Source organism: Rhinichthys klamathensis, unplaced genomic scaffold (assembly GCF_029890125.1).
Source record: "Rhinichthys klamathensis goyatoka isolate OS25496 unplaced genomic scaffold, OSU_Roscu_1.1 h1tg000165l_1, whole genome shotgun sequence".
Classification (NCBI taxonomy): domain Eukaryota; kingdom Metazoa; phylum Chordata; class Actinopteri; order Cypriniformes; family Leuciscidae; genus Rhinichthys; species Rhinichthys klamathensis.
Window position 1 is genome coordinate 4,790,147 of NW_026606697.1, and position 11,475 is coordinate 4,801,621.

Consider the following 11,475-nt stretch of genomic DNA (forward strand, 5'->3'; position numbering starts at 1 on the left):
TTATAAATATATTAAAACTAAAGACTTTTTGGAGATATGAAGGATGCAATACTACTCTATAGGTACTCAAGATTAACATGAGATTGAGTGAAACTGAGTGTTTCACCCCCCCTTTAAATGTGGGAGTGAATCCGCAAAATGTTAGTCATGTGAGTCATGAAATTGCGATGATTGACATAGTAACCATAGCAACATTTTGGCGTCTAATAGTTTTATGATTTTTGTTACGATTACACTTTATTTTACATACACCTTTCAGAATCTCCAAAATGTAATTTTTATTTATTTATAAGAAAGGATCATAAAAAACATTGTTTCTATTTAGTAGGCTACTGCACTGAAAAAGCTTTTTCACATAACAGATGTTTAATAGCCTAGTCCACAAGACAAAATACAAACACAAAATACAAGACAAATTACTCTATTTTTATATTGTGTCATTACCTGAATGATCCACAACTGTTTAAAAAAAAAAAAAATTATGGTTGTTCATGAGGAAAAATCCTCCAGCTCCTGACCTGCACTCTCATTTTTTCACTGTGTGAGAACATGTGAAGTGAGAGCGGAATGGCTTATCGGATGTAGCAACAGTAACTAAGAGGGGCGGGTCTTTGTGAAAGGTCAATTTCAAATCATTTAAATCTTTGTGGACTCGGCCGGACTCGACTCGGACTCGGATGTTAAGGACTCGGACTCAAGTCCGACTCGGCCCTCTTTGGACTCGGACTTGGACTCGGACTCGATTGTTAAGGACTTGGACTTGACTCGGACTCGACAAAGGTGGACTCGGACCCAACTCAAGTATCCAACCTTCCTGTATGCATGCATATCTTATTAGTTTTGCTTTATAATAGAGGTGTGGTTTGCTAGTGTATAGCTCTGAAGTCTAAGAGTTTATCAAAAGAATGTTCCAACACATTAACACAAAAACACCAGCCATGGAACTTTTCAGAGAAAAGTACCTCTAAATGTTTTAAATGTATTCATTTTTGTGCTTAGATGTCGTCACATGCCATACTGGAGGTACTGACAATTTTATTGTGTGTTAAGCAAACTTTAAAATGCTTGTAATTCTGCATATGAATGTAACTTTATGTTCTTCTACTTTTACCTGCCATTTTTGGTAGCTGTTTGACCGTCTTGTTTTGACTGAACCAGTCATACATAGGATATTACTGTAAAATCTATTGTCCGGTTTGTACAATCTTTCTGGGTAGGAATGACAAAATGATCCTGACAAGACAAAGAGGAATCTTCCGCGGGCACTTTTCTCCCAGCTGATTGGTGCCTTCATGCCAGAAGGGGCGTGAACCTAAGTGTCCTTAAAGAGACGCGCCGAGCTTCCCTTCATGCTTCTGAAACTCTTCCTGAAAACTCTCTTACTAAACTCCCTCATTGTTATCTTCCTGCTCTCTTCGATGCTTCATCATGTGACTCCTCATGCGTCTGGACATCGCCTTCCTGTGATGATCCATCGTTTCTCTTTTTGTTTTCTTCAAGTTTCTTTTATCTTTTTCGAAGTCTCCTCTGTTCATGTCTTCTCGCGAGGAAAATGAACACAGCTCAGCTCAGCTGGCAAGCTCACCTCCAAGGACATTCAAACACGCCGCGCTCGCGCGCGCTGGACGAACCAGTTGGACGCTCGACGTTCACATGACCGAGAGAGACACACGCCTTCTTCACCTCAGCCACACAAAGAGCTTTACCGGTGCAAGTACACGTTTACCATTCTTTCGAGGTTTAAGATCTGTTGATTCTTCTAATTCAAAGGTTCTGTCTGTGATGAATTTTGCCAAACCAGAAGATCTCTCCAGATCTTCTTTCTCTCTCTCTCTCTCTCTCTCTCTCTCTCTCTCTCTCTCTCTCTCTCTCTCTCTCTCTCTCTCTCTCTCTCTCTCTCTCTCTCTCTCTCTCTCTCTCTCTCTCTCTCTCTCTCTCTCTCTCTCTCTCTCTCTCCTGTTTGTTATTCGTCTTGTCTCATTAGTTTTACTGTTTAACTGTACATACATGTATCCCGTGTTTAAATGTAGAATTCTGTATCCGTAGTTTCAATTATTAAAACCATATTCTTGATTGATTTCTGTCTAAAAAAAAGCTCATAATTTACAAGTCAATGAAATGATTGGTCTAGCCACAAAGCTTTACAATTTGTTACTATTTCAGTAACCTAAATTTTATAAACACAGGAAAATTAATGTTCACGGCCGGAACATTGATATTTCTTGGAGTTTATAAAAAGGGATAACTTCGTTGAGAAGTTGGTAAGTTAATCTTACGGCTGTTTGCTGGACAAACCGAGTGTTTGATAACTAAATTAATTCCCTTAAAGTTACCTCATATAATCGATCTGTAATGAGACCATTGATATATTATTGAGGAAATATAATTCGTTATGATTTACCATTCATATATACGATCGATCTATTTTCAATTTCGATAATTTAACTGTAACATGCAAGATATGAATCATATTCATGATTAATTATTAAAATTCCCTATAAATAATTTGAGCTAATTAAGGCAAATCTCAATGTTGCTACAGGTTGGAGCTGTGGCTTTGGATATCACTTGGCTCTCAGATGTAAGACAAAAGTTCCATTCTGGGATGTTGTGTAAACTCTCCTTATAATTTTTTATTGGCCTCTATTGTTAAAAGAAATGTTTAAATATCCAATAAATAAATATATAAATGGCATTAAAAGCCGATAAGATGGTAACAAAATGGGACGCCTTTCTTATGGTCTCCTGTGGCCTTTGGCAGTGCTCGGTCTGATGTGAAATAAGTCCTGAAAGGATTCCTCAAATATTCATTTTTTTTTCTTGGTATTAATAAATGTTTGCATTTAATGTGAGTAGATGATCTGAACAAAGAATATGTAACCAATAAAGCACACTAAATTCTACTGTGTGATGTTATGGAAACTTTTAAAGAGTGCTTATGTAAATGTAAATTAAATCGTTGACTATTAGTCATATTGCTAAAGTGTAAGGATTTTTTTTTTTTATAATAAAGAGATGAAAAATTATATTTGGGCTATGTTCACATACACTGTATATTGCCAAAAGTATTGGGACACCTCTCCGAATCATTGAATTCAGGTTTTCCAATCACTTCCATCATGGCCACAGTTGTATAAAATCAAGCACCTAGGCATGAAGACTGCTTATACAAACTTTTGTGAAAGAATGGGTAGCACTCAGGAGCTCAGTGAATTCAAGCGTGGTACAGTGATAGGTTGCCCCCTATGTGTAACATTATAGAAATAGTACTTAACATTATTTCGTTCCCTTCAGCAGGTATCTTAAAGGATTCAAAAGAAGGAGGAAAAGACTGGTATACAAAAATAATCTCAGTTTATTAATGGCATGGTTAAAATGTTGACAGTTGGCAAATAATACTGTCCAGAGGCACACTAGGACCAGCAGCCAAGCCCCACTATCACACAGCAACAGTGCAACAGGCACTTCTATAGGAAAATTCCATACACCGCAAGCTTAAAACTGAATATTACATGTGAAACCACACCACCTCTACGGTATATGCTAGCCTTTGGTAAGTGCTGCACAATGTTATATCATTTGCCGGACACAAAGAAAAGAAACAAACAAACCCAAAAAACAAAAATGTACAATAAAACTTGGAGGTACAATATGGTTCTTAATTACAATATGGGAAAAGCGGCAATTACACCCTGAAGCACTCAGTTTCTGCAACAAATCACAAACATACTATAAGCACACATAGTAGGAAACAAACTGCACAGATTTCTTTCTATTTGTATAGTCCTTCCCTTGGTCACAAAAATAGTGTTTCACACTGTACAACACATAACACACAGAATAAATATACAGCCTCTGTTTTTACTCACCGCAATAATTCACCACATTTAACCAGAGAAGACAAACAAATAGCACTGTACCCCCCACATTAATGGATTAAATCAAGGAATAAAGGAATAGCTACCTTGTACCAATAATCCCCGTTTGCCTACTAGGCTTCCCGTTTGAGACCAAGGAGGCTGAGAACGAGGGGAATAGTTCTGTTAAAGTACATCCTCGGTTACCAAGCCTCCTACATTACACACCACAGTCAATCCTGTTTACAGCTATATGGTAAATGGACTGCATTTATATAGCGCTTTCACAGACCCAATGGCCACCAAAGTGCTTTACAATGCCTCACATTCACCCATTCACACACCGATGGCGGTGTCTGCCATGCAAGGCGCCATCCAGCTCGTCGGGAGCAGCCGGGGTTAGGTGTCTTGCTCATGGACACCTCGACACTTGGTCAGGTGGAACCGGGGATTGAACCACCAACCTTCTGGTTTGTAGACAACCTACATGAACCACTGAGCCACTGCCGCCCCAAAGTGCAACCTGCTCTATAAACCGCAATACGTCGCCAGTATAAATGCAAAGCTCTCGTTGCTCCAGCTCACAGCTGAGGACAAGGAGAGAAATGTAAACCTGTGACTTAATTACATCAGTTCAAAGCATCATACTTGGCACATTGAATGCCGCCGATAATAGGCGCTTACCGTCCCTGCTTTCAGTTGAAAATGATTGGTAATTACCCGGCGATGCGCCGACCAGGACAATCGAAACACTCTTGCCTAACTCCTAACCAGCTGTGCTGGACGTGGAGAACAAAAAATCAGATTCCTCTATGAGCAGCTTGACGCGCGCTGACCGGGCCAACCAAACAAGCACTTCCTCGACCCTGTGCGCTGCTTTTATCTACTTCCTAGTTCCAATCACACCCTATTATAGCACCTGCATGGACAACTACGCAAAGTAGGTTAGCCTGCAACAAACTCCCTCTGTAGGGAGGGAGTAGGTATCGATAGCCTACTTAATCTGGTTACATATGCAACAAGTCCATTCGTGAAATTTCCTCACTACTTTATATTCCACGGTCAACTGTTAGTGGTATAAGGTGGAATCAATTGGGAACAACAGCAACTCAGCCACAAAGTGGTAGGCCACGTACAATCATAGAGTGCTGAGACACACAGTGCGCAGAAGTCAATAGCAGAGTCAATAGCTACAAACCTTTGTGTGGCCTTCAGATTAGCTCAAGAACAGTGCGTAGAGCTTCATGGAATGGGTTTGCATGGCCAAACAGCAGCATCCAGCCCTCACATCACCAAGTGCAATGCAAATTATCGGATGCAGTGTGGTAAAGCACGCCGCCACTGGACTCTAGAGCAGTGGAGACTTGTTCTCTGGAGTGACGAATCATGCTTCTCTGTCTATCAATCCGATGGATGAGTCTGGGTTGGGCAGTTGCCAGGAGAACTGTACTTGCCCGACTGCATTGTGCCATGTGTAAAGTTTGGTGGAGGGGGGATTATGGTGTGGGGTTGTTTTTCAGGGCTTGGCCCCCTTAGTTCCAGTGAAAGGAACTCTTAATGATTCAGCATACCAAGACATTTTGGACAATTTCATGCTCCCAACTTTGTGGGAACAGTTTGGGGATGGCCCCTTCCTGTTCCAACATGACTGCGCACCAGTGCACAAAGCAAGGTCCATAAAGACATGGATGAATGAGTTTTGTGTGGAGGAACTTGACTGGCCTGCACAGAGTCCTGACCTCAACCCGATAGAGCACCTTTGGGATGAATTAGAACGGAGACTGCGAGCGAGGCCTTCTCATCCAACACAAATGTGCTTCTAGAAGAATGGTCAAAAATTCCCCAAAACACACTCCTAAACCTTGTGGAAAGCCTTCCCAGAAGAGTTGAAGCTGTTATAGCTGCAAAGTGTGGACAAACTACATATTAAACCCTACAGATTAAGAATGAGTTGTCATTAAAGTTAATGTGCATGTAAAGGCAGACGTCACAAAACTTTGGCAATATAGTGTATAGGCAGAAAAAAGCTTCTTTTTTTTCTGTTAAAAGGATTGAATAATGTCACCCTTTCACATTTTTGCACTCTTGTTTGTGATAAATGTCTTTATGATCATGAAAAACATAATAATAAATAAATCCACCACGGCCAGTCTCACGCATGCTGAACCTACATTTGACTCGCTACCATGACAGCCAATGTGGATGTTACTAGCAAAAGGTAATTTCTACCTGGAAATGAATGACTTATAATAACAGTAACGAATATGGTTGCGGAAGCAAAAGTTATCACAAAATAAAGCCCTTCATGATGAAACAAGATCTCAGACTGTATTTTAGGCCTAATCCCTTCAATGTAATGACTCTCAATGTGTCACTGTGACAGGCCTTTATTAACCCCTGGAGCCATATGGATTACTTTTATAATGATTTGGACTTCAAATTTTCTCCAGCCATTCACTGCCATTATAAAGCTTGTCAAAGCCAGGACATTTTTTAATATCACTCTGATTGTATTCGTCTTAAAGAAGAATGTCATGTACACCTATAGGATGACTTGAGGGTGAGTAAATCATGGGCTAATTTCAATTTTTGGGTGAAATAACCCTTTAAATATGACATTCAAAAGGTTGCAATATTAGTTCTCTTCACTTCTTATTTTGAGATTTTTAAACTGTGATCACAAACTCAAATCAACACATGCTGTTAAAATGCTGCGTTTCATTCCATATTTGCATATTTTCCTTTCATAATTCATCCAAATGCAAACATATGTGCCGTGGGATGAAACTAATGTGAGAGGAGCTGCAGGTATGACAACCACTCAGAAGGTTATCTGTCCGGTTAACATCAGGTCAGTGTATGTTATTGTTTACATTTATATATTGTTCATCGTCATCACAGAGAAAAACAGGTGTTGTCTCGTTTTTAAAGTTTTCTAATGTGTTTTCATCATACCGTTGCATTATTTGTTGGTTTTTACGTTTTTTAGACACTTGACTTCTTGAAGAGAAACATGAACGGCACTGTCTCCAAGAACCAAACATCTTCTTTTGGGGTCACATGCACAGACTCCATCCCAGGGTATTCACTTCAACTTTCTGTAATAACACTGAACATCTTTGTCCTCCTGCCCATCCAAATCTGGGTCCTCTGGCTGGGCTCAAGAAACTTTAGAGTTCGGGGACGTCTCGCAGCCTCAGAAATCTTTACAATGAACCTTTCTGCACTAGAGGTTTTTGTGGCCATAATTTATTCTTTAGGTATGGTTCCTTTTACTTTTAAGCATCAAGAAACCATACTCCTTTTTGAGTTATTTTCTGGAAGCTACCTGGTTGGACAACCCCTTATGAACAGCTTGATTTGTGTTGAGCGCTACATGGCTGTGGCTCGTCCAGCGATGTACCGCAACCCAGCCTTTGTGAAGCACAGATATATTAGTGCTGGACTGGTCTGGATGCTGAGTGTAGTTTATGGAGGTCTTTATGTTTGCACCAGTCCACACCCCCAAATGGAGGTCTACTTTTGTTCCCTAGCAATCAGCATCTTGGTGATCACTACTTGTAGTCTAGGAGTGCTCAAGATCCTGTTGAGACCAAGTCCTGGTCAAACACAGAAGGAAGGGATGCACCACCAGAAAAAGAGGGCATTTGTAATTATCACTGGCATTCTAGTTTGCATATCTGTTCCATATGTCCTGGATATACTACTTTTCACCATTAGGAATAATATTTCTCATGATACTTTCTGTGTGCTGATGGGCATCAATATGTGGTTATTGCAACAAGGTAGTATTATACAGCCTCTTCTCTATCTCTCCAAGCATGGTATGTTTTCATGCATCAAAAAGGTTCTTATTAAAACAACACAAAATGTTGAAGCCACGTCCTCATAAATAGCGCATCCATGCAGAGCGGCTCTCAGATAGAGATGAAAGGTCTTTTCTGGGTTGGGTTTTTTAACCATCTTCTCTGCTTGTCATTTTCCTTTCACGATTGCTTTACCAGTATTGTTTAAATTGGCCAAAAAAGTCCAATAAACAAACAGGAATTCCTTTAATTGTACATAAGTGGTATTTTGCATTAAATGCAAGTAGATCAAGTGAACAAAGCACATTTAAGGAATTAATCACTGTAAACATGTTACTGAAAAATGTATGAAAATATTGAGAATTTTAATGTTGTGTGAATGTAAATCAACTGAATTCTTAGTGTAATGATGTTAATAATAAAAAAAAAAGATGCTATAATATATCTACATTCATTTTGAATTCATCTTAGGGGTTCAAGCGTGTAGCGCAGGAGTCACCAACCCGTCGATCTTGGAAGCATTTTAAGTCGATCGCGAAGAGTTTTCAAAATCAGAGAAAAAACACCAATATTTGTATTCATTATTATGTATTACTTAAAAATGCACCATGTGTGAGCCTACTGTGTGTAGTAAATGGTGTCTAGGGGATCCAGAGGCGCGCGCGCCGTTACAATGACGTCATTTTGGGATCGCGTTGCTCGCGTTGACTATGTAAAGGCCCTTAAACCAGCTCAGCCACTTCACACTACGCTCACATCAAGCTCTTCAAGCTAACGATACGCAAGCTAACGAAACGATGGCACAACGGTGAGGGAGTAGGCTATTGCTAGTTTGAAATCTGCAGGGGTTTTCCTGCATAGACAATTATGAGGCGGCCGCCTCCGTCAAATTTATAGTTAAGAAACAATATAACGTTATAGACTACACACGACCAGAGTGCTGTTTTTCTGAATGCAAGCACGATTGAAACCAAGATATTGATTTCATAACAGTTCAATAAACAAATAGCCTAGTTAAAATTAAGTTACTTACATTTTTAGACGCAATTACTGTTTTTGTTCTGTTTCAGCAGCGAAAATAGTTCCAAACAACAGAACCAGCGCATCTGTAAGCTGCGCATCCCAAATAAGGGGAGTGGCAACGCTATTAGCGTCCACAGTGTTTTACTCATGATGTGCCGGGGAAGAGAAACACCTGTGTTGCATTAGCAATCAGGAATCAAAGTTATAAAGGTATGATGTATTTGTTGTTGTGCTGGGGTTTTTCTGTGGCTGCTGCTGAGTTCCTTGCCGAGGCTACCGTGCCGGGACGTGGGTTGGAGATAGACGCGTGCGAATAGCGACTGGGAGGGATATTTTGCTGGGGTTTTCCCCTCGTTTGGCGGCCGCCGTTGATTTCCTTGAATGCGGGAACCCACGTCCGGTAGCGGGTAAGGAAGCCAGCAGTACACTCTCATTTGATTGTGGTTGATGTCTGTGTTGGTATTGTGTTTTCGCCGGGGAGGCCCTAATTTAGGTGTGCAACCAGGGCCGTCGCTAGTGGGGTGAAAGGTGGTGACAATTATAGGGGCCCCCGCTGCCCAGGAGGCCCCACAAAATCCAGCAGTTATACTATTTAGGCCCCTGTTGTATGAATAATTCTAATATTTATATTAGTTGTATGCCTGAGATTTAAATGAAAACCGCAAAAACGTGCAATTTGGGTAAATATTTTTCCAAATATCTGCTTCTCTTCCCTCCATAAAAATGGTTTAGTCCGACCTAAAGTATTTATTAACTGTTCAGTCAGAGTCAGTGACAAACATCAGATGGACCCAATAAAATTGTAAGTCCCGCCCCAGCTCATGAACAGAACCAATTTAGAGTTGAGGCGGCAGCCTGAAGTTAACGATGAACTTGGTGGAAGAGCAGGAGACTGACTGACTGAAAAATGTCGGGGAAAAGAAAACAAAAATCAGGGAACCAGAAATGCCAGGAAAAGACGGAGAGGGAGGCAAGGAGAGTGGTTGTATCCCAGTCGATCAAGACATTCTTAAAGACCGGTTATATATTGTTATTTCGCTGGGAATTAGAAAACTTCCGTCTACAGTCTGCCGTGTACAGTCATTTTTTATTATCGGTGCGCGCCGCAATCGACCGAATGATTACGTGGTCTAAATTCCTGTCTTTTTACACTATTGAAAATAGATTTTTAAAAAATTACACGAGTCACGACGCAATGCATTATGCATCTGACCTGCCGGCTGATGATAGGCCTATTTAAAACATCGAGAAAACACGAATACAACACACTGCACTTGGATGAATAAATGTATTCGCTTTATTTAATAATATTACCAGTTCCATATTATCTTTATTAAAAAATAAGACAATGAATGGTTTTATTTTTTTATTCTTGTCAATTTCTAAATGTTTACTCTTTGATTTATGAATTATAACAGACTGATGGGGAATTTTTTTTTACTTTTTAAAAATTGGTTTTATTATTATTTAACAATTTCTTGCTTTTTGTTAGTTTTTATTAGTTGTAATTTTTATATAAACATTTAACTTTTAAAATAAAGGTTTTACAACAACATCACGATCTTCTGTTATATGTGGGCCTCCATGTTCATCTATTGTACAGTATGTGATATTGGTGGAGGGTGGTGGGGGCCCACATCAATATTTTTTCAGGGGGCCCCGAATCCTCTAGCTACGGCCCTTTGTGCAACTATTGGTCCCCCGGCGCCATTTGTGTGTAAAGTGAGCGTGTGTGTGAGTAAGGGGGTAGGAGAGCAGGTTGTTATCTTCCACATGCCTTTTATACTGTATATTGACGACGGCTATGTATTTAGCGTGAGTGGTATTGATGGTATGTCCTGATATTTGGTGTGTATTTAGTGGTGTGGTATTTACGTGATTTATATGACTTTGAGGTTTGCAGTGCAATGAAATTATGCATGCTAGGTGATCACATGAATTGATTTAATGCATGTATTTAACAACCTTTGAGACCCGTGCTGAATATATTGTCCTGTTTGTTGATGCTTTATTCTTCGCTAAGTTTATTGATTAAATGTTATCATTCATTACAAATACATGATTAGAATTGCTCCTGTCTTTGCATTAACCTGTTATCCCCCCCTTGGGTTTTAACCCCATGATTGTCTAAAAAATAAAATTGTTATATTTATATCTAATGCATTGTGCACGTGAGTTTTCCTTGGTTATTGAGCCACAGAAAATTATTGGTCCAGTAGAGAACCTGTAAATCACCCTTATTACGAGTTGGGGTGGTTACACATCTCACAGCAACACCCATCCATTATTCATCAATCATCACTGAATGATTCATCGTTTTGACCTAATCGCTCGAGTCAAAGATTCAATTAACGTTACCCATTATTAAACCGCCTCATTCTGAATCAATCAGCCGTTTGAACGAATCGTTTGAATGAATGACTCAATGACTCGCTCATTAAGACGGCCGCCTGCCACTTCTACTGGCGATTTAGTTTCAAAGTATCATTCTTTTCAACATTCCTTATTTGTATATTCAAAAAATATTCAAAACAATCTCATAAATAATTTACATTGAAAAATTATAACTGTATTAAATGAGATTAATTTGATTGGTAACAGCCTTGTCTTATTATTTTAATTGAATGTATTGATAAAATGTAAGAATTTGAAATGAAATTTAGAGCATACCAGTACATTAAATAAAATTAGGGGGAAAATGCCCTTTATAAAGGTACAAAAAATTATTCCGATAAGAGTGTTTTCAAAAATGAAACATTAACAATTTAAGTTTAAAGGGAGTAGGCTAA